The sequence below is a fragment of the Rhinoraja longicauda genome, chromosome 3, assembly GCF_053455715.1.
Source record: "Rhinoraja longicauda isolate Sanriku21f chromosome 3, sRhiLon1.1, whole genome shotgun sequence".
NCBI classification, from domain to species: domain Eukaryota; kingdom Metazoa; phylum Chordata; class Chondrichthyes; order Rajiformes; family Arhynchobatidae; genus Rhinoraja; species Rhinoraja longicauda.
The window spans coordinates 84,478,275-84,499,624 of NC_135955.1; the positions used below are offsets into that span (position 1 = coordinate 84,478,275).

General features: G+C 41.4%; 1 protein-coding gene across 1 annotated transcript in view; it reads right to left on the reverse strand.

Annotated features, from left to right (window-relative positions):
• The window catches only part of xrcc4 (X-ray repair complementing defective repair in Chinese hamster cells 4), a 373,772-nt gene that overhangs the window by 350,908 nt on the left and 1,514 nt on the right, over window positions 1–21,350 (reverse strand). The window lies entirely within an intron of this gene.

The following is a 21,350-nucleotide window of genomic DNA, read 5'->3' on the forward strand; positions in this document are numbered from 1 at the left end:
TGGTGCCCAAAAGGACGAAATCTTCTTGAAACATATTCAGTACTGGAGTGGAGGGGAGAAAGAGTGCCGGTAGGGGGAGACTTGACAGAAAAGATGGCAAGAGGAATTCCTCCAGTGGGGAATTGTAAAACTGGTATGGACCAGCTGAGGAATAGTCATGTTTATGCATGAGATGAGGACCAAATTCCTTTCAAATCATTGGAAATATTGACCGCAGATAGCTAGGAAGGTTGTCATGATCTATCTCAGCCTTAAATATATCTAGATTTTTAGACTTTAGGAGAAACAAGGATTATGGGACCAAGTTGGAAGGTTCGTATGAGATCCAAATTAGATCAGCAATAAATTTATTGAATGGCTGAACAGAATCAAGGAGCAGTATAGTCATAGAAAAAACCTTCAAAAAGCCATTCATCCCATTTTCCCTCTGTCCTTCCTCTTGCTCATTTGCCTTTCATAATGTTGTATATACCCTCCATTAAGTCAGATCCCTATTCCAAAGGGAAAAAGTTGATCTAATTTTTATTCTCGACTATTTGACCCACTGGCTGTTTCCAGCATTTGTTTCCATTACAATTGTTTTGATTTTTAAATTGTAACTCAGAATAGATTACAATAATTTACCACCCATCAAAGTCAAACCTACTGGCTTTCCCCCTTTCAGAACCACAAAACAACTTTAGCAATCCTCCAATTCTCTGGTATCCTGAGGTCCAGATACAATATAAAAATAATGATCAGGACTTCTATTCATTCAACCCTCGATTCTTTCAATAGTAAGGATTACGTTTCATGCTTGCCTAGTAATTTATCCATTTTAAAGGATCCTAAATGATTATATTATCGATTATTATATATTTATTTGAGCATGATTGCATTAATGGGCCTGTAAAGCCCATGACCTCACATACCTCCACCTCTGACACACATAGTTTAACTGTTAGGCCTAATTATTTCAGTAGTCAAACTACAATCTCTTATGTACTTACAAAATATCTTTGGGATTTTCTTGGATTCAATTGCAGGAATTTTTTTCAAGCCCTGTCTTTGCCTTCCTAATCCTCTTTCAACTTTCACTTTCATGCTTCCTCTTCACACATTCTGTGTTGTTAAACACTGGTGCCTGGCATAAGCTTCCCTTTTTGGTCTTATCCCACAGCCTTGATTTGCCATACCACCGTTTCTCTTTGTGAAAACATGTTTACCTTAAACCCCTTCAATCTTCTACCAATGTCTCCCACTATTCTGACAAACGAGGGTCTATTCTTGCTCAGGAAAGACACAAAGTGCTGGAGTAACTCAGCGGGTCAGGCAGCATTCTGGAGAACATGGACAGGTGATGTTTCAAGTCGGGACCCTTCTTCACTCCTACTCTTGCTTCTTATATTTTTTAAGATGTTTCAGATTGAGCAATTAATTATCATGGTCATGAATTTTACAGATGCATATCATAAACCAACAATGAGGATCCCAGTAGGATTAAAACAAAGAAAGTTCCACATATTACACAAAGAGACAGTCACAGTTTGGACCCATGCAAGTTCCCCATGGCAACACTCACTTCTTCCAAATATTGCTCACTACTTAATGAATACTTCAAAACCATTATGTTGGCAACCTATTAGTCCAACAAGAGGCCTGATAGGATTACACAACATGTCTCTCAGGAACAGAAGATAAAACACAAAAGCTACAAGCTAGTCTTTGAAACTGAATGTTGCTTTCAGTTATTTGGGCAAAAAAAGACTGCATGTTGATTTGGGTCCAAAAGAGTGTAATCAGAAATCATTTAAATTCAAACAACACCAATGCTGTTGCGAAACGTCCAGTATCTTCTTTATTTCTATTATGTCCAACTGTTTTGTGTTGAGTAAAAAATGTTTACTAATGAATATATAATATATATTTATTATGTCTCAGTATGTTAAATTGTAGTCAAATAACATAACCTATCGTTGATATCAAGATTTGCCTGGAAAAGTATTTGCTCACCCTTCCCTTGGACAGATTCAGTGTACATGGGGAAACGAGAATGCTGGGATTAGATTTGATTCATTTATTGTCATATCCACCAGGATGCCATGAAATTCTTTTCTCACATGAAGCTCAGTGAGTAAACATGATGACAGATACAACAATAAATTGAACGCCGAATGCAGCAGAGTGGTGCAAGGAAAGACGCATTACAGACCAGTAAATGCAACCTCAGCCGTGGGGAAACTTTGCAGAAACCATTTTATAAACGATGCAAAAGCCGGGCACAGATAAAGTATTGCAAAAAAAGTCAGCATGCCTTTACGAAAAGGAAATCATGCCAAACAAATATACAGGAGATTTTTGGGGGGATGGAACTGGCAAAATAAGCAAGAGAGAACTACTGGACATGGTGCATTGGGACTTTCAGAAGGTTTCTGATAACTCTGCAAAAATGGAGACTTGGAGTACAGGTTAATATGCTTGCATGGATTGAGAATTTGCTGAAAAAGAGGAAGCAGAGCGCAAGAATAAATAGGTATTTTTCTAGGTGGCTGGCAATGATTAGAGAGGTGCCAACAGGTCAAAGCTTGGGCAACAACTACTCATAACATAAATCAATGATTTTGATGAGGAAACCAAATGCACGTCTCTACGTTGAGACCACACAAAGCTGCATGGGAGTGTGAACTATGAGATAAATGCAAGAAGATTTGGAGAAGTTGGACAAGTGGGCAAATGCAAAGCAGTTGCAGTACGAGCAGAAATAAATCAAATGAATGGTTATAAATTGGAAAAAAGAGGGGAAAAAAACACTTAAATGCATGGTCGAAGGTATCACAAAATGCTGGAGTAACTCAGCAGGTCAGGCAGCATCTAGGAGAGAGGGAATAGGTGACGTTTCGGATCGAGACCCTTCTTCAGACTGATGTCAGGGGGGCGGGACAAAGAAAGGATATAGGTGGAGACAGGAAGACAGTGGGAGAACTGGGAAGGGGAGTTCTCCCACTGTCTTCCTGTCTCCACCTATACTTAAATGCATGGTCAGTGAATATGTGTAGGAAGGAACTGCAGATGCTGGTTTAAACCGAAGATAGACACAGAATGCTGAAATAACTCAGCGGGACGGGCAGCATCTCTGGAGAAGGAATGGGTGACTTTTCGGGTTGAGACTGAAGAAGGCTCCAGCTTTTTGTGTCTATCTTTGGTCAGTGAATATTACTGAAAGCAAGCATTCAAGTGCAGCAAACAATTAGAAAGACTAAAGGTTTTTTGAAAGAGGATTTGAGTGCAGCAAAAAAAAGCTTGTTGGTGCTTTTGAGGGCCTTGGTGAGACTGCAGTTGCGTGCATGTTTGTATCATGAAATAAGTGCAGGTTTATTAGACTGATTCTCAGGGTTGCAAGGCTGACATACAAGGGAAGATTAGGCCTATGTTCACTGGAGTATTAAAGAATAAGAGGAGATCCTACAAAATGTTTTTCAAGTTAACAGGATGAGACAGACTCGATAGAGGATACATGTTCTCAAAGGCTGGGGAATCCAGAACCAGATCACAGCCTCAGAATATGGGCCAGAGCATTTAGACTAAGAACCAGAGAAACCTCTTTTTGTCTACAGTGCAGTCAGCCTGTGGATTTCTTTACCACAGAAGTCAGTGATGACTAATTAAATATCTGTAAGAAGGAGAGGGAGTAGGTAGGATCAGAATATTGAGATAACCGGGATCGTGTTGAATGGTGGAGGGAGCAAAAAAAATTATGCTTTGCATCTAACAATGAATCAATTTTGCCATGGAAGATTATTTTCATTATTAACTTTATCCACATGAAACCTGCATTCATTAGTACAAGTACAGCTTCACTAAGATAACTCCAACCTCATAAAATTAAAAATTATCTTGCCACGAGTGCAATCTCACCGTTGTGTATCAGTATGAATACTAACAATTTTTAGCTTGTTTAGTACATTTTTAATGTTCTTGCTCAGTGGCCCAAAATGCGATATTATAGGATGGAACTTGAAAAACATTGGGTTTGGGCCACAGGCTTTCCACACTGACAAGTTTCTCATCTTAGCCATTGGATAGCTTCAAGCATAAACCAACAATTTTCAAGCAATGGGGGAATAAATTCTCAGGAACTGTGGCACTAATTACTACCTTGTAGTTAGAACAGGTGTTTGTTTGCAAAATAGCTCCTGGGTGAATTCATCTTCCTCTCGACTATTCTGCCAGAAAGACAATGTTTTCTAAAAACAAACGCTTCCATGAACAAGAACTATCAAGAGCCAGTTTAGGGTGGCAGTCAAAAATATGAAAAAGCAGTGATTAAATAGATTTGAGGAAAATACAAAAAAATCATAAATTATTGACATGTTCCACTTGCAAGGCCTGTTCACTCACTGATGAACAATAGAGAGCAATAGGCAGTAACCACAAATGTAAATGTTGCAGACAGATCAAAGTTCTCTAGTAAAAATCAGGTAATTAAGCTACAGAATTAAGTATTCCTTTATGTCACTCTGGTAAATTAAAGATACCAAAAGCAAACACACTTAGTCACAGATTCATTCAACACAGAGACAGGCCCTTCAGTCCACCCAGTTCATGTCAGCCATTAGCTGCCCAAATACACCAATTCAATTTACCAGCACTTGGTCTGAAGCCTTTGATGGCTTCACAAGTTAAATGCTCAGCTCTATTCCCCTTAAATGTTGTGAGAGTCTCTGCCTCTACCACCCCCACAGACAGTGCATTCCAAACTCCCACCAGCCTCTTGAGCAAAACAAAATCTTCCTTACATCCCTCAAAATCTCTTAACAACAATGTAGCTGAGAGTACCAAATGTAATACTTCCGAGTTTGCTGATTCACAAAACTAAGTGGAAATGTCAATAATGATAAATGCGCAAGAGGCCTCAATGTGTTGGAAACAGTTCAGAGACGTTTTCACTAAATAATATGTAAAGTGGGTGGATCGTCTTCTGATGAGTCTTAACCGGTTGGATGTGGAGAGGAAACTTGCCTTTGTGGGAGAAAATAGAACAATGTGGTAACTGATTAAAGTGAAGGATCATCTACTTAAGTGAGATGAGGTCTTTTATCCCCTCAAGAGTGCTGCAAGTATTTGGAACTCTCTTAGTTAAAGGACATTGGAAACACTCCTTGAATATTTTTAAAGCAGAGGTAGACAGATTCTTAAAAGCCCAAGGTTAGTACAGGTGGAAGGGAATGAAGAGTTACAATCTAGACAATAGACAATAGGTGCAGGAGGAGGCCATTCGGCCCTTCGAGCCAGCACCGCCATTCAATGTGATCATGGCTGATCATTCTCAATCAGTACCCCGTTCCTGCCTTCTCCCCATACCCCCTAACTCCGCTATCCTTAAGAGCTCTATCTAGCTCTCTCTTGAATGCATTCAGAGAATTGGCCTCCACTGCCTTCTGAGGCAGAGAATTCCACAGATTCACAACTCTCTGACTGAAAAAGTTTTTCCTCATCTCAGTTCTAAATGGCCTACCCCTTATTCTTAAACTGTGGCCCCTTGTTCTGGACTCCCCCAACATTGGGAACATGTTTCCTGCCTCTAACGTGTCCAACCCCTTAATAATCTTATACGTTTCGATAAGATCTCCTCTCATCCTTCTAAATTCCAGTGTATACAAGCCTAGTCGCTCCAGTCTTTCATCATATGAAAGTCCCGCCATTCCGGGAATTAACCTAGTAAACCTACGCTGCACGCCCTCAATAGCAAGAATTACCTCTAATTACCCGTTATCTAATCATATGGAAGAGCAGCCTTGAGAAGTTGAATGGCCTGTAATTCATGTGTTCAAATGGTCAAAGACAAACTGTGGGAGGGAGCAGCAACATGGTAGATGGACCCTTGTGTGGAAAATCTTCAGGATGTCCAGTTCAGTGGATAAAACAAGGATACTGAACAGATTTTACATTGCGAGATTGAGAAATGCTGGAAAGCAAGTTTAGCTGGAAATTAGTACGGTGAAAAGGAATGTGTGTTTTAGTGCTAGAGAATTTGAGTACAAAGGAATGATATCTTACTGCATATAGGGCCTTGGAGCGAGCATACATGGGATAATGCACACAATTGTGGTCCCCTCATCTAAAAAAAGGATATATTTGCTATAAAGATGCAGTGAAGATTCGTCAGATTGATTCCTGGGGTGATGCAAATTTCCTGAGAGACCAAGTAGCCTAACCCTTTATTCTCCAGAGTTTAGAAGCACGATGACTTCATGAGAAAATTACAGATTCTTGGAAAGACTCGGCTGGATGGATGCAGAGAGGATGTTTCCTCTAGCTAAGGAGCCTCGAACTAGGGGGTCACGGTCTCAAAATAAGTAGTGGGACATCGAGAATTGAAATGAGAAGGAATTTCTTCATTCAGGGGGTGGTGAATCTTTGGAATTTTCTACCAAGAAGGATCGTGGAGGCTTAATTTTTAATGACATGCAAAACAGAGATCAGTAAATTTCTGGATATTAAAGTGGAGAAAGGGATATGGGAATTGGGCAGAAAGCCGGTGGTTGAGGTAAAAATCCCAGCCACGATAGTAGAGCAAACTCAAGGGAACAAATGGCCTATTTCTACACTTTTTTGGTTCTTATAGATAGGTTCCAAAAATGATTAATAATCAGTAGCTGATGTTGTTGTAGAATCCAGATTTGAAATAAATAATAAATCATTTCACCTCTGTACCTAATATTTAAATAATACCATGTATTTTTTGTTATACCATCTGAACAAGCAGACACAATCTTGGTCCACCATCTCAAATAATGTTGCTTTTGTCTAGGTTGACAGGTCAGCCTCCCTCAGTCTGCACTGATGTAGGATTCATGTCCTTTAATGAAAATTAAGAAAATGTAGGGGCTGGACATCAGAAACTGAAAGTCCTGGCAAAATTCAGGTCAGGCAGCAACTGTGGACAGAGAAAAAAAATTCTGAGGAAGAACAATAGACAATAGGTGCAGGAGTAGGCCATTCGGCCCTTCGAGCCATTCAATGTGATCATGGCGGTGCTGATCCGAAATGTTAAGATTTTCTCTCGTCTCAGATGCTGCCTAATCTGCTGAACATTTCCAGCACTCTCTAGTTTGTGACGAATTAAAATCATACAAGGTTCTGAGATTTCAAACTCTTTTATTGGAAAAATGTCATGTTCTTCAAATGAATGCCTTTGAATCTTTAGAAATCCAATAAAATCTTGGAATTATCCCTGTTTCAATTGTATAAAATTTTCTTCATTCAGCACTTCAATTTTCAAACATCTATGTCCTATTATTGATTTTCATCCACAGCTCAGTGATTTTTTTCCCCTTGTTATAATTGTTTACGAGTGCTACACTTACTCAGTAATTACATTAAATAATACTATCACTCTTGTTGACTACATGGAATGTAAATTTCCATGTTCCAGTAAAAAGCTCACCAGATTTTAATTTCTGTTTCACCATCATCCCAATTCTAATGACTTACAATCCCCAAAATAATGAGAACCACATAGCTATAACTTTACATGTTGTTAAACAACCCACAATTTCAATTTATGTAAATTGAATAGAATTAAAACGACCTCACACAAATTAGCCGAGTGTTTAGATCATTACCATTGGAAACCAAGTGTAACTCACTAAATCTTCAACTTACACTCTGATCTATAAGTCAGCTTCAAGTCTATTTCTTCAAATCTGAGAAGGATATTTGTAATATCAATAAAGTGGCAATAATAATATTGAAAGTACAACAATATTGTTAAACTAAACTGCTTTACACCAGAACGCCCAATGAAAACATGTGGCTAAAATTATACTAATTTTGTCACATTACTGTATAGAGCACTGTTTTATGTACATTTGCTGAGCAAATGCCTCACGCAATTCTGTCATCAAGTAATATTATGCCAAAAAAGTCCTACTATCTGCTTTCATGTGTTACCAGCAAATATACAGAAAAGGAAAATACCACATCAGTACATCAGTGAGAAACTGAGTGCTGATTATCATTAGCATTACAGTTATCCATTTTAATTTCGTTTTCAGAAATACAATTAGTCTCATCTGGACTCCAGTTAAACCACATGTGGATAGTGGCTAATTTGTTGGCCAACATTGCTTTGTAAAACAATAGGAGTTGTTTTAAAGTTCACAAATTCATTTTGGCATGCAGACAATTGGACCCACTTGAGCAATCTTACACGAAAGATACATAAAACCACTTGTACTGATCTCGAAACAATGAAAGTTACATATCAAATCAATAAAATGATGCCATTTCTCGATTTTGTGTGGATTTGTCTTTAATAGTTTGCCAAAATATTAAATTACCTTTTGGGCGTATAAATATATTAAGGCACAAAAAAGGAGGCCATTAGGTCCATTGTGCCAATGCCGTCTCTTTTGCAGAGGTTTTCCGTTCAATCCAGCACTTTTTCAACAGTCCTGTAAATATTTTGCCTCAAAATATTCATCAAACTCTTTTGAAAGGTGCTGCTTAATCAATTTCTATATTTCTTCACAAAATGCAATCCCAATACTTTGACACATTTCATAGCTCATGTCTCTTAGACTTTTTTTTAACCATTAACCTTAAATAGGTTGTGTTCACAGATCCCTCTGCCAGTGAAAATAGTCTCACTTGAGATCTACAATCATGAACAAAATTCCTCTTAACTTTCTCTGATTTAAGGAAAATAACCCATGCTTCTTCAGTCAATCTACAGTAGTTAATTTCCACACTTCTGGTACCAGTCTACCAATATTTTTTTTCTGCACTCTTCCTGATGTCTTGATGTCCTGCCTCGAGTCTGATTTCCAGCAAGGAAATCAATGCACCAGCTGAAACCCAAAACCTTTGGCATAACTTTTTTGTATTCTGGTACACACCCTAAGCGCATCTTTTAAAAAAAAAAGTTAATCTGTAATATATAGCATTTAAAAGGAACTTGAACAAGTACATGGATAGGAAAGCTTGAGAGAAATGTGGGCCAACTGTGGACCAAATGGGACAGCTCAGATGGGACATCTTGGTTGGCATGGCTGAGTTGGGCCGATCGCTGTTTCCATATTGTATGACTATGAATGCCCAATTACCCATAAAGATCCGAACCCATAAAGTTCTGAAACGTCACCCATTCCTTCTCTCCCGAGATGCTGCCTGACCTGCTGAGTTACTCCAGCATTTTGTGAATAAATCGATTTGTACCAGCATCTGCAGTTATTTTCTTATAAGATCTGTGCACACATAGCCTGAGATTTTTTTTTTCTGCACCATATTTTTCATTTCATATTGCAACTCCTCATTCTTCCTACCATACTGCACCAGTTTGCACAGCACAGCATGACATTTAATCTATCAAGTATCTCCTGTTTTATCCTGGGTTTTGCTGCTGATAAGTCTTTGATGAACTATATGGCGAATGTAGGTATTGCAGTTTTTCCTCACGATAGTTACTTGAAAAGGAGGATCTTCACAATCTCAAGACCTTGCTTATCGCATTTATTCACTGCAAGACAAATGAAGGGGATCATTGAAAAAAAAAAATCAAACTGGGACTCGAAATTTAAAACTCTGCCCACATTAATTTCAAAACATGCAAACGCGTCTCAATCAATATTTAGTACCAAGATTCTGGGCTTTCAAACTTTACATGGGATTATGATGGAAGAGTCCAGCACATGAGTGAAAAGATATGAATTAATAACAATGAAAATGTCATTGCTATTAATTCATATCTGTTAGCTTATGTGCTGGACATTTTTCCATCATAATCCCACGTAAACAGGCAATGGGACACTGTTACAGTCAGAAGGATGGGCCCTGGGCATTCCAAGATCAAACCCAGGTAATACCATTTTTATCCATTGCTGCCTCAGTCTCCCTTCTCCGATGAATCAATAATCATCAACGTTTTAACAAGGCTTAGAAGAACAGAGTAATGTTATGCTTCCAGGGATGTGCATTAAATGCACGGATTGTCAATGATGTGCATTTCCAAGAAACTTACAAACACAATGAGGAATGATTTGGAAGAGATTTTGAAACAATTTTGCATACATCACTGAACCATTGAATTAGATTGCAAGAAAGTACTCAGAGTGGTAGACATCTGTGTTATCTGGCTAAATGATAAGTGAAATCATTTGTATTTTTCCTAAACCAATGTAATATGATTGTAATTACAGCCAGATTGATCGTGAACAAAGACTTATTTTGCCAGCTATCATACAACTTGTAATTTTTTGTCCATGTCAAATGATTCATAGGTTTTATACTTCCCACTTGCCAACCATTCAGCCAAAACCTTAAAACGGCCCAGGTTCTTTCAAGTGGGCAGCACTTATTTTTCACTTTAAACTAATAACCAGTCACAGATGTATGATTGGGCATTATTCTCCTGTCCCCTTCTTTGTTAAATGGGTGGCCTCCCAGCTCATTTAGCAGACAAAAACAAACTGCCCTTTTATGTCATAGTCATTGGGAACTATCTCATTTGTAAAAACAACTATGAAATAGTTGGGACAAACCCAACCCCATTCTCACATGACCCGCATTACGTTTTTTTCTCCCTTCCCTACTACCATAAACATCTTATTTAGCTACATCTCAGCTTTTCCACCGAAACAGGTATACTGAAGTCATGATTCAAGTGGCTGAGTGGCAGTACAATACAGGCAAGTTCTCTTGAGAATTCTTACTTCAACATAGCTAATCTCAAGATGAATTTCAAAATCAGAAATAACAAAGACAGTACTGTTTGTATATGTTACTGAGCTAAATTGAAATATTTGCTTCTCCCAGTCTGAAAATAGAATTCCTTCTCTTGCATTACAATATTACAAGTTGCAAAAAGCAGTCTCACTTGATCACAAGTACACAAAATGCTGGAGTAACTCAGCGGTTCAGGCAGCATCTCGGGAGAGAAGGAATGGGTGACGTACCGGGTGCTCACTCCCCCACACTTGCCGGGTGTTCACCACCCTCACACTTGCCGGGTGTTCACCACCCTCTTTGACCTCCCCCTTTCTGGTAAAAGTCCTCACGCCCCCCTCCTCTCTGAAAGCCAACCATCCCCCCACCCGGCATCGCCTCGGCTTCCATCGACTCGCCTGGCTTCATCCGACCCCAACCCCCACACTTGCCGGGTGTACACCATCCCCCCTGACCTCCCCCTTTCTGATCTCACTGCTCTCACTCCATCACAGATTAGAGATACAGCGCGGAAACAGGCCCTTCGGCCCACAGGTTCCGTGCCGACCAGCGACCCCCCCACATTAACACTATCCTGCACACACTCTCCAGCTCTGCAAGCGCTGTCAGGCAGCAACTCTACCGCTGCACCACTTGGAGTTGCAATTCTATTACTTTCAAGATGCTAGCCATGGGAACATTGTTTCCCCTTATATCAAGGTTTACATCAATTCTAGCCTGTGATAGAAATTCCGAAACCAAGTCTTCTGCTGCAAGTTAATGCTCACTCTTCAACAGAAGCCAACGATCCCAAGCTAGCCTTTCTCCACATCTGCTACCATTCTTTGTTTTCAAATTGTCATCCGGATCCTTTCTAAAATAACATTATATTTTCTGAAATATTATTTCTCTAAAATGTGATTCAATTCTATGATCATGAAGAATATTCAGTGGATGTGGAATTAAAAAAAAGAAAAAAAATCTACAATCAATTATGAATTGTTTAAAAATATGCAAACAATAAAACAAACTGATGTCAATAACAAGGGCCATAAGGATGACAGATTTTGTAAAACTTTAACCAAACAAAGACGTCATCTGTAATTTTGGCCAATGCAGGCCAGAAGCTGGACTGGGAGTATCTTAATGGACAGTATTGGGAACATTGTAATAAGCAAGCGTACAGATTTTATGATTTTGGAAAGAATGGGAAAGATAGATAGGCTGAATCATAGGAAAGGTATCAGTATTATCTTTACCTTCTGAACCTTACGCACTTTTATTATTTTCTAAAAACAAAGTAGTTCTGACATGCTTTGTTGATATGGAAACAACATTTTCACCATATTGCCTACATTGAGAATCTATATTTAAAAAAATGTTAATCATAAAAGTGCTTAGAAGACAAGAGATAAGAGCAAGATAGGATAATGGATAAATAATCCCTCAAAATACAAACTCCTACTTCAATAAAATAAATATGAATTGTCTTTATATTCAAGGCTGAATGCTTGTTCATAGTTTAGATACTTCCTTCTAATCCCTCCACACAATTTAAAAAGGCAAAATATTGTGAGCACAATGTATTTCCAGTATATTCTGTTTATATCTCTTTTAAGCAAGCAATCAACATTGATACTCTCAAAAACACCTATTCGGCACAGTATTATAGGTACCATATCTACCTAAAAGTAAATTAGTAGTCTCTACAACCTTCTTAGTAAATCAAAAGGTACTTTGCTCCCTTACAGTTGCTAAAGATGAAATTCACTTCTCCTCTTTATTCACACAAATGGTTTTGAAAAAATGTAGTCACAAAATTCAGCATACAGCATCTGATGTCAGTTTAACTTTGAATCATAGACACCTTTGAGAAATTGCAAATTTCCTGATCTAATCAAATTGCTAAATCTTTGTAATGGTCCAAAGTGCACTAACATTATCTTAAGCATGTGTTACTGCTCAACTAACGGTTTCAATTTCTAAAAAAAATGCACGACCTTTAACATTGACCTCAAGTTCCAACAACATAACAACCACATGGAAACTGTATGCCGATTATTGAAAATGATAAGGGAACACGAGTGTCTGCTCTACTTGCATCCAGAACTGGAATCATTTTCACAACAAGAAAGTCATTTGTCTTTGAGGATTCAGGTGGAAAATTATTTTTCTTCCTGAAGGTAATGCATCTTTGGAACTCACCCCACCCAAGATGGCAGTGAAGCCTCAGCCAAAACCTCGAGTATATTCAAATCTGACATCCACCGATTTATGGATATTAATGGAGTCAAGAGATTTGGATCCAATGCAGGAAAATAGCACTTATGTCGGGGACAATCCATGATTTCAATAGACAATAGGTGCAGGAGGAGGCCATTCGGCCCTTCGAGCCAGCACCACCATTCAATGTGATCCTGGCTGATCATTCTCAATCTGTACCCCGTTCCTGCCTTTTCCCCATATCCCCTGACTCCGCTATCCTTGAGCTCTATCTAGCTCTCTCTTGAATGCATTCAGAGAATTGGCCTCCACTGCCTTCTGAGGCAGAGAATTCCAGATTTAGAACTCTCTGACTGAAAATGTTTTTCCTCATCTCCGTTCTAAATGGCCTACCCCTTATTCTTAAACTGTGGCCCCTGGTTCTGGACTCCCCCAACATTGGGAACATGTTTCCTGCCTCTAACGTGTCCAACCCCTTAATAATCTTATATGTTTCGATAAGATCCCCTCTCATTCTTCTAAATTCCAATGTATACAAGCCTAGTCGCTCCAGTCTTTCAACATACGACAGTCCCGCCATTCCGGGAATTAACCTAGTAAACCTACGCTGCACGCCCTCAATAGCAAGAATATCCTTCCTCAAATTTGGAGACCAAAACTGCACACTGTACTCCAGGTGCGGTCTCACTAGGGCCCTGTACAACTGCAGAACGACCTCTTTGCTCCTATACTCAACTCCTCTTGTTATGAAGGCCAACGTTCCATTGGCTTTCTTCACTGCCTGCTGTACCTGCATGCTCCCTTTCAGTGACTGATGCACTAGGACACCCAGATCTCGTTGTACGTCCCCTTTTCCTAACTTGACACCATTCAGATAATACTCTGCCTTCCTATTCTTACCACCAAAGTGGATAACCTCACTTATCCACATTAAACTGCATCTGCCATGCAACCACCCACTCACACAACCTGTCCAAGTCACCCTGCAACCTCAAAGCATCTTCCTCACAGTTCACACTACCACCCAGCTTTGTATCATCTGCAGATTTGCTAATGGTACTTTTAATCCCTTCATCCAAGTCATTAATGTATATTGTAAATAGCTGCGGTCCCAGCACCAAGCCTTGTGGTACCCCACTAGTCACTGCCTGTCATTCTGAAAGGGACCCATTTATCCCCACTGTCAGTACCCTACCCCCAATACCATGTGCTCTAATTTTGCCCACTAATCTCCTATGTGGGACCTTGTCGAAGGCTTTCTGAAAGTTGAGGTACACCACATCCACCGGCTCTCCCCTGTCAATTTTCCTAGTTACATCCTCAAAAAATTCCAGAAGATTAGTCAAGCATGATTCCCCCTTCATAAATCCATGCTGACTCGGAACGATCCTGTTACTGCTATCCAAATCCTCCGCAATTTCGACTTTTATAATAGACTCCAGCAACTTCCCCACCACTGATGTCAGACTAACTGGTCCATAATTTCTCGTTTTCTCTCTCCCTCCTTTCTTAAAAAGTGGGATAACATTAGCTACCCTCCAATCCACAGGAACTGATCCTGAACCTATAGAACATTGGAAAATGATCACCAATGCATCCACAATTTCTAGCGCCACCTCCTTAAGTACCCTGGGATGCAGGCCATCAGGCCCTGGGGATTTATCAGCCTTCAGTCCCATCAGTCTACCCAACACCATTTCCTGCCTAATGTGAATTTCCTTCAGTTCATCCGTCACCCTAGGATCTCTGGCCTGTAGATCATCTGGGAGATTGCTTGTATCTTCCTTAGTGAAGACAGATCCAAAATACCGATTCAACTCGTCTGCCATTTCATTGTTCCCCATAAATTCCCCTGCTTCTGTCTTCAAGGGACCCACATTTGCCTTGACTATTTTTTTCCTCTTCACATACCTAAAAAAGCTTTTACTATCCTCCTTTATATTATTGGCTAGCTTACCCTCGTACCTCATCTTTTCTCCCCGTATTGCCGTATCTTCTGTTGCTTTTACCTTCAGGCCCCATATCAGATCAGGTTCATTACACAACACTAAATCCAGAATTGCCTTCTCCCTGGTAAGCTCCAGTACAAGCTGTTCTAAGAATCCATCTCGGAGGCACTCCACAAACTCCCTTTCCTGGGGTCCATTACCAACCTGATTTTCCCAGCCTACCTGCATGTTGAAATCTCCCATAACCACCGTAGCATTACATTTGCGACATGCCAATTTTAGCTCTTGACTCAACTTGCACACTATGTCGAGGCTACTGTTTGGGGGCCTTTAGATAACTCCCATTAGGGTCTTTTTACCCTTACAATTCCTCACTTCTATCCATACTGATTCTACATCTCCTGATTCTATGTCACTCCTTGCGAGTGAATATCATTCCTTACCAACAGAGTGACTTACCCCTCTGCCCACCTGTCTGTCATTTCTATACGTTGTGTACCCCTGAATATTCAGTTCCCAGCCCTGGTCCTCTTGTAGCCATATCTCTGTAATTCCCACAACATCATACTTGCCAATGTCTAACTGAGCCTCAAGCTCATCCACTTTATTTTTTATACTTCGCGCATTTAAATACAACACTTTAACTTCGGTATTCACCTCCACTCTCACACCAGTCACAATTGGCCCTGACCTTACTCTTTTATCCCATCTAGAACTTCCCTTCCCATTTATTCGAGAGTCTTTTGCAATTTCTCCTGTATTCGCTTCCCCTTTAACTTCATCTTCATATTCCCAATTTGTCAACCCCTCCCCCCCCACTACTTAGTTTAAACCCATATGTGTAGCACTAGCAAACCTGCCTGCCAGAATGTTGGTCCCCCTGCTGTTAAGGTGTAACCCGTCCCTTTTGTACAGTACACCCCTACCCCAGAAGAGATCCCAGTGGTCTAGAAATCTAAATCCCTGCTCCCTGCACCAGTCCCTCAGCCATACATTCATATCCCCGATCTCTCTGTTCCTGCCCTCACCAGCACGAGGTACAGGTAGCAGTCCAGAGATAACCACCCTCGACGTCCTACTTCTCAGTCTTCTTCCCAACTCTCTAGACTAACGTTGCAGTATCTCCTTCCTCTTCCTCCCGACGTGCCCACGTGCACAACCACTTCCGGTTGATCGCCTTCCCTCGCTAGGATGTTCTGAAGCCGCTCCGTGATGTCTTGAACCCTGGCACCAGGGAGGCAACAGACCATCCTCAAGTCCCGCCTGCGGCCACAGAATCTACTGTCTGTACCTCGGACAATGGAGTCACCCACTACTATGGCTCTTCCTGACTTCGGTCTCCCCGGTCGAGTCTCCTTGCCTGGATTAGAGCCACCGACCTGTCCGTCGCTCGGACTGGAAGTGCCTTCTGCCCCGACAGCTCCCAAGAGGGTGTACCTGTTTGCAATAGGCACAGCCACCGGGGTCTCCTGTAGTCCACGTTCACTCCCCTTTGAAACGGTCTCCCACATTTGCTCGACCTGGTCCCTTGCCCTGACAGCCTCACAGTAGGTCCTGTCCAGGAAACTCTCGCATTCCCGGATGGCCCTGAGGTCATCCAGCTGCTTCTCCAACTCCACAACACGTCCATTCAGGAGCCGCACCTGGACACAATTCTTGCAGGTGTAGCTCCCGGAAGCTCCAGCAGTGTCTCTACCTTCCCACATCCTGCAGGAAACACACTGCACCAACTTGCCTGCCATTACAAAAAACAAATCAGGCTCAAAAACAAGTGTATCCTCCTCACCTCAGCCTCCTCGGCGAAGACTCGCAGCCAAAGACTTGCACTTTTCTCACACTTTTCTCACACTTTTCTCACAGGGCACTTCCCTCGACAGGGCCGCACCCAGACAGGTTTCCCACCCAGATTTCATTGAATAGTGCAGCATGTAGGGGCTGAATGAATTGAACACAGAACATGGAACAGTACAGCACAGGAACAGGTCCTTCAGGCTCAGTTTAGATTATTATTACGTGTCGCGAGGTATAGTGAAAAGCTTTTGTTGCGTGCTAACCAGTCAGCAGAAAGACATAACATGATTACAATCGAGCCATTTACAGTGTATAGATACATGATAAGGGAAATAATGTTTAGTGCAAGCTAGCACACAAGGTTGCACGAGGACACAAGTTTATCGATCTCCTTCCTGTACTCCGTCTCATTATTATTTCTAAACATGTCACGGTAACCAAATCTCCTCCACCTGCATATCCCTCCATATCCTTATATAATCGCTTCTTAAATGCCACTATTGTCTCTGCCTCCACCACCCACTCTGGCAGCGGGTTTCAGGCATCCGCAACCCTCTGTGTAAAACTTTCCGAACAAGTATTTTATGTTGAGCCCCCTGACAGCATCCGCCACCTAGTTTAGTTTATTTTCATCATGGGCACTGAGGTACAGTGTAAGGCTTTTGTTTGTATGCTATCCAGTCAAAGAAAGGACCATTCATGAATACAATCAAGGCATCCACAGTGCACAGATAAAGGGTACAACATTTAGTGCAAAGATACAACATTGAAGTCTGAAAGTCTGATTAAAGATAGTTCAATGGGGTAGATGAGAGGTCAGGACCACACTCTAGCTGATGACAGGATTGTTCAGTTGCCTGATAACAGCTGGGAAGAGAACTGCAGTGGAAACAATGCCTAAGGACTGTCTAAGAAGAAGAGGTGGAAATTTGTGGGCTATGTGAAAGGAAACTGAAATTAATCAATATTCACGAGGTTTCAGCAGTCAGTCAAGAGAGAGTCAAATGATATCATTAACTATGAAAGGTTAAACTGCTCTACACCCAAATCCTTAATTGCCAAGATCTGATTGCTCTTTTGAAATCACTGCACTTTATTTCCTTCCTGTTGCAGTAACTATATAATGTTACTTGTCTGCTTCTCAGTCGAGGCCACTTTGCTGCCAACAGCAGCTGGCCTCTCGTGAAGACAGTCAGTGTTCTCCAGGTCATTGGTAAGAACACTAAAGAATTAATGCTTGATGTTTGCAACCTTTATTGCCAATTTATCAACAAAATCGCCGTAAGCTGATACTTTTTTTTGTGCAGTTTGGTATTGCACAGTTCTACACTGCATTTTCAGGAGAGATCAGTGTTTTGCAAAAATCCTAATTGTAAAAGGATTTCAAAATTAAATAATTTTGTGTGGCACGGTGGCGCAGCGGTAGAGTTGCTGCCTTACAGCGAATGCAGCGCCGGAGACTCAGGTTCGATCCTGACTACGGGTGCAGTCTGTACGGAGTTTGTACATTCTCCCCGTGACCTGCGTGGGTTTTCTCCGAGATCTTCGGTTTCCTCCCACACTCCAAAGACGTACAGGTATGTAGGTTAATTGACTGGGTAAAATGTTTTTTTTTAAATTGTCCCTAGTGTGTGTAGGAGAGTGTTAATGTGCGGGGATCGCTGGGCGGCACGAACTCGGTGGGCCGAAGGGCCTGTTTCCACGCTGTATCTCTAAATCTAAATCTAAAAATCTAAAAATAATATTTACACATTTACATGGTCTTTTAACTAAATAAAAGTAGCTTTCATGTGCAATTGATAAGCATTTAAAATTTCTAATTTTTTGCCTGTCATTTTTTATTTTGGGAGGTTATGATTAGTGGGGTGCCCCAGGGATCAGTGCTGAGGCCTAATTGTCTCTTATTGATAACACTGATTTGGATAAGAGGGCCAAATTAACCGTCTCTAAGTTTACAGAAGATGTAATGGGAAGTTACTGTTGCGAGGAGGAACGTTTTGCGGGGGGATGTAAAAACAGAAAATACTGGAAATGCTGGACTGTATTCATGGGAAGGGAAACTAGGAACTGCATCAGGATGGGGTGGGATGTTTATTCCCTGTGCCACTGTGCACACCAATCTACACTCCAGTTCCCACAGGAATGAACCCATTGCTGTGCTTCAACTGTGGGAGACATTTTGAGGAATACAATGATCGATGAATGATCTTCATCCTAAAAAGTGAATTCTGCTTCTCTCTCCAAAGATGCCACCTGACCTGTTTCCAGCATTTTATAATGAATCCAGAATAATGAAAGGCCTGGATACAGTGGATGTGGAGAGGATGTTTCCAGTAGTTTAGGACCAGTAGTTTAGGCCTCAATAAAAGGACATACCTTTAGAATGGAGATGAGAAGGAATTTCTTTAGCCAGAAGTCAGTGAATCTATGGAATTCATCGCCACAGACACCTGTGGAGACCAGTTCATTGCCTTATGATCTTATGAAATGATTAATAACACTCATATTAAAAATAGTAATGCAACATTTTGTTGTTCAATATGGTGGAAAACGTACCACTGTGTCATCTTTTCAAATATTTAGTAAGCAAACAAAAACATGAGTGTTTCAAAAGGTGGCATTACCAAGTAAGTCTGAGGTGAAGATTTGTTAACCACAATTGAGCTGACTCAAGGAGATGTAAAAGGAATGTAATAATTGAGGTCACAGAAAAGAGAAAGATAATACTTACACTATGGGATACAGTTGCTGGAAGTCTGACATACAAAGAGAAAATGCAGTAAATACCCTGCAGGTATTGCAGAGAGAAAAAAAAGTTAACATTACAGGTTGATGACATAAGAACTGGCTTCTTTTAGTCGACACAAAATGCTGGAGTAACTGAGCAGGACAGGCAGCTTCTCTGGAGAGAAGGAATGGGTGATGTTTCGGGTTGAGACCCTTCTTCAGCCAAGAGTCAGTGGAAAGGGGAACGAGAGATATAGATGGTGATGTAGAGAGATATAGAACAAATGAATGAAGGATATGCACAAAAGTAACAACGATGAAGGAAACAGGCCATTGTTAGCTGTTTGCTAGGTGAGAATGAGAAGTAGGTGTGACTTGGGTGGGGAGGGATGGAGAGCAGGAGAATGCCGGGGTACTTGAAGTTAGAGAAATCAATATGAGATGCTGTTCCTCCAATTTGCATTTTGCCTCACTCCAACAATGGAGGACGCCTAGGACAGAAAGGTCAATGTGGGAATGGGAAGGGGAAATAAAGTGTTTGGCAACTGGGAGATCAGATAGGTCCAGACGGACTGTGCGAAGGTGTTCAGCGCAACATACGCCCAGTCTACGTTTGGTCTCGCCATTATACAAGAGTCCATATCATGAACAATGGATACAGTAGATGAGGTGGGAGGAGGTGCAAGTGAACCTCTGCCGAACCTGAAAGGGCTGTCGGGGTCCCTGGACAGAGTCGAGGGAGTTGGTATAGGGACAGATGTTGCATCTTCTGCAGTTGCAGGGGAAGGTACCTGGGGGGGGGGGGGGGGGGGGGTTGGTTTGGGTGGGAAGGGATGAGTTAACCAGGGAGTTGCGGAGGGAACAGTCTCTGCAGAAAGGGGTGGACATGGAAAGATGTGACTAGTGGTGGGATCCCATTGGAGGTGGCGAAAATGTCAGAGGATTATGTGTTGTATGCGATGGCTGATGGGGTGAAAGGTAAGGATTAGGGGGAATCTGTCCCTGTTGCAACTAGGAGAGGGAGCATGGGCAGAGTTGTGGGGTACAGAGGAGACAAGTGTGAGGGCATCATCTATGATGGAAGGGGAATTCCCGTTCCCTTATGAATGACATCTCGGATGTCCTGGTATGGAACACCTCATCTTGGGCACAGATGCAGTGCAGACGGAGGAATGGGGAGTTTGCAGGAAGCAGGGTGGGAAGAAGTGTAATTGAGATTGTGGTGGGAGTCTGGGTTTGCAATAGACTAACTTCAAATAGCCCTTGCTTTCCCTCTCTCTCTATCCCCTTCCCACAAGGCGGAGGAGAGTGTTAGTAGAGTTTCAATTCTAGAAGTTTGGTTCCTGGGAAGGGTAGTTATCTGCAATTGTTCAATTATTTGTAAATATTTACAATGTATCCCTTCTCTTAAAGGTTTGTTTGTAAAGTCATTCTTTCTGTTTTCATGCCAGTTATTGTCATCCACTTGAGAATGATCAGCCATGATCATAGCAACGACTGTTCTACCTAAGAACACTGAAGAAGTCTGGTCTACCCCAACAGCTGCTGATGACATTCTACCGCTGCACCATAGAGAGCATCCTAACACATGGCATCTCTTTGTGGTACCTCAGCTGCACGGAGGCAGAAAGGAAAGCTCTTCAGCGGGTAGTCCATAGAGCTCAGAGGACCATCGGAACACTGCTACCAGCCTTGGAGGACATCTACAACACACGATGCCTCAGAAAAGCCACCAGCATCCACAAAGACTCTTCACACCCCTGCAAGTCTGTTCAAACTCCTTCCATCGGGCAGACGATACAAGGCCTTCTACGCCCGCACCTCCAGACTGAGGAACAGCTTCATCCCCAGGGCCATAGCTGCTATGAACCGGTCCTGCTGAGCCGGATGGTCACATCGCACAGTGATCCGGCACAGATCTACTTGCACTTTATTCTGTCTTAAAACTGTTACAATTTGTTTCGTTGGGTTGTTGTT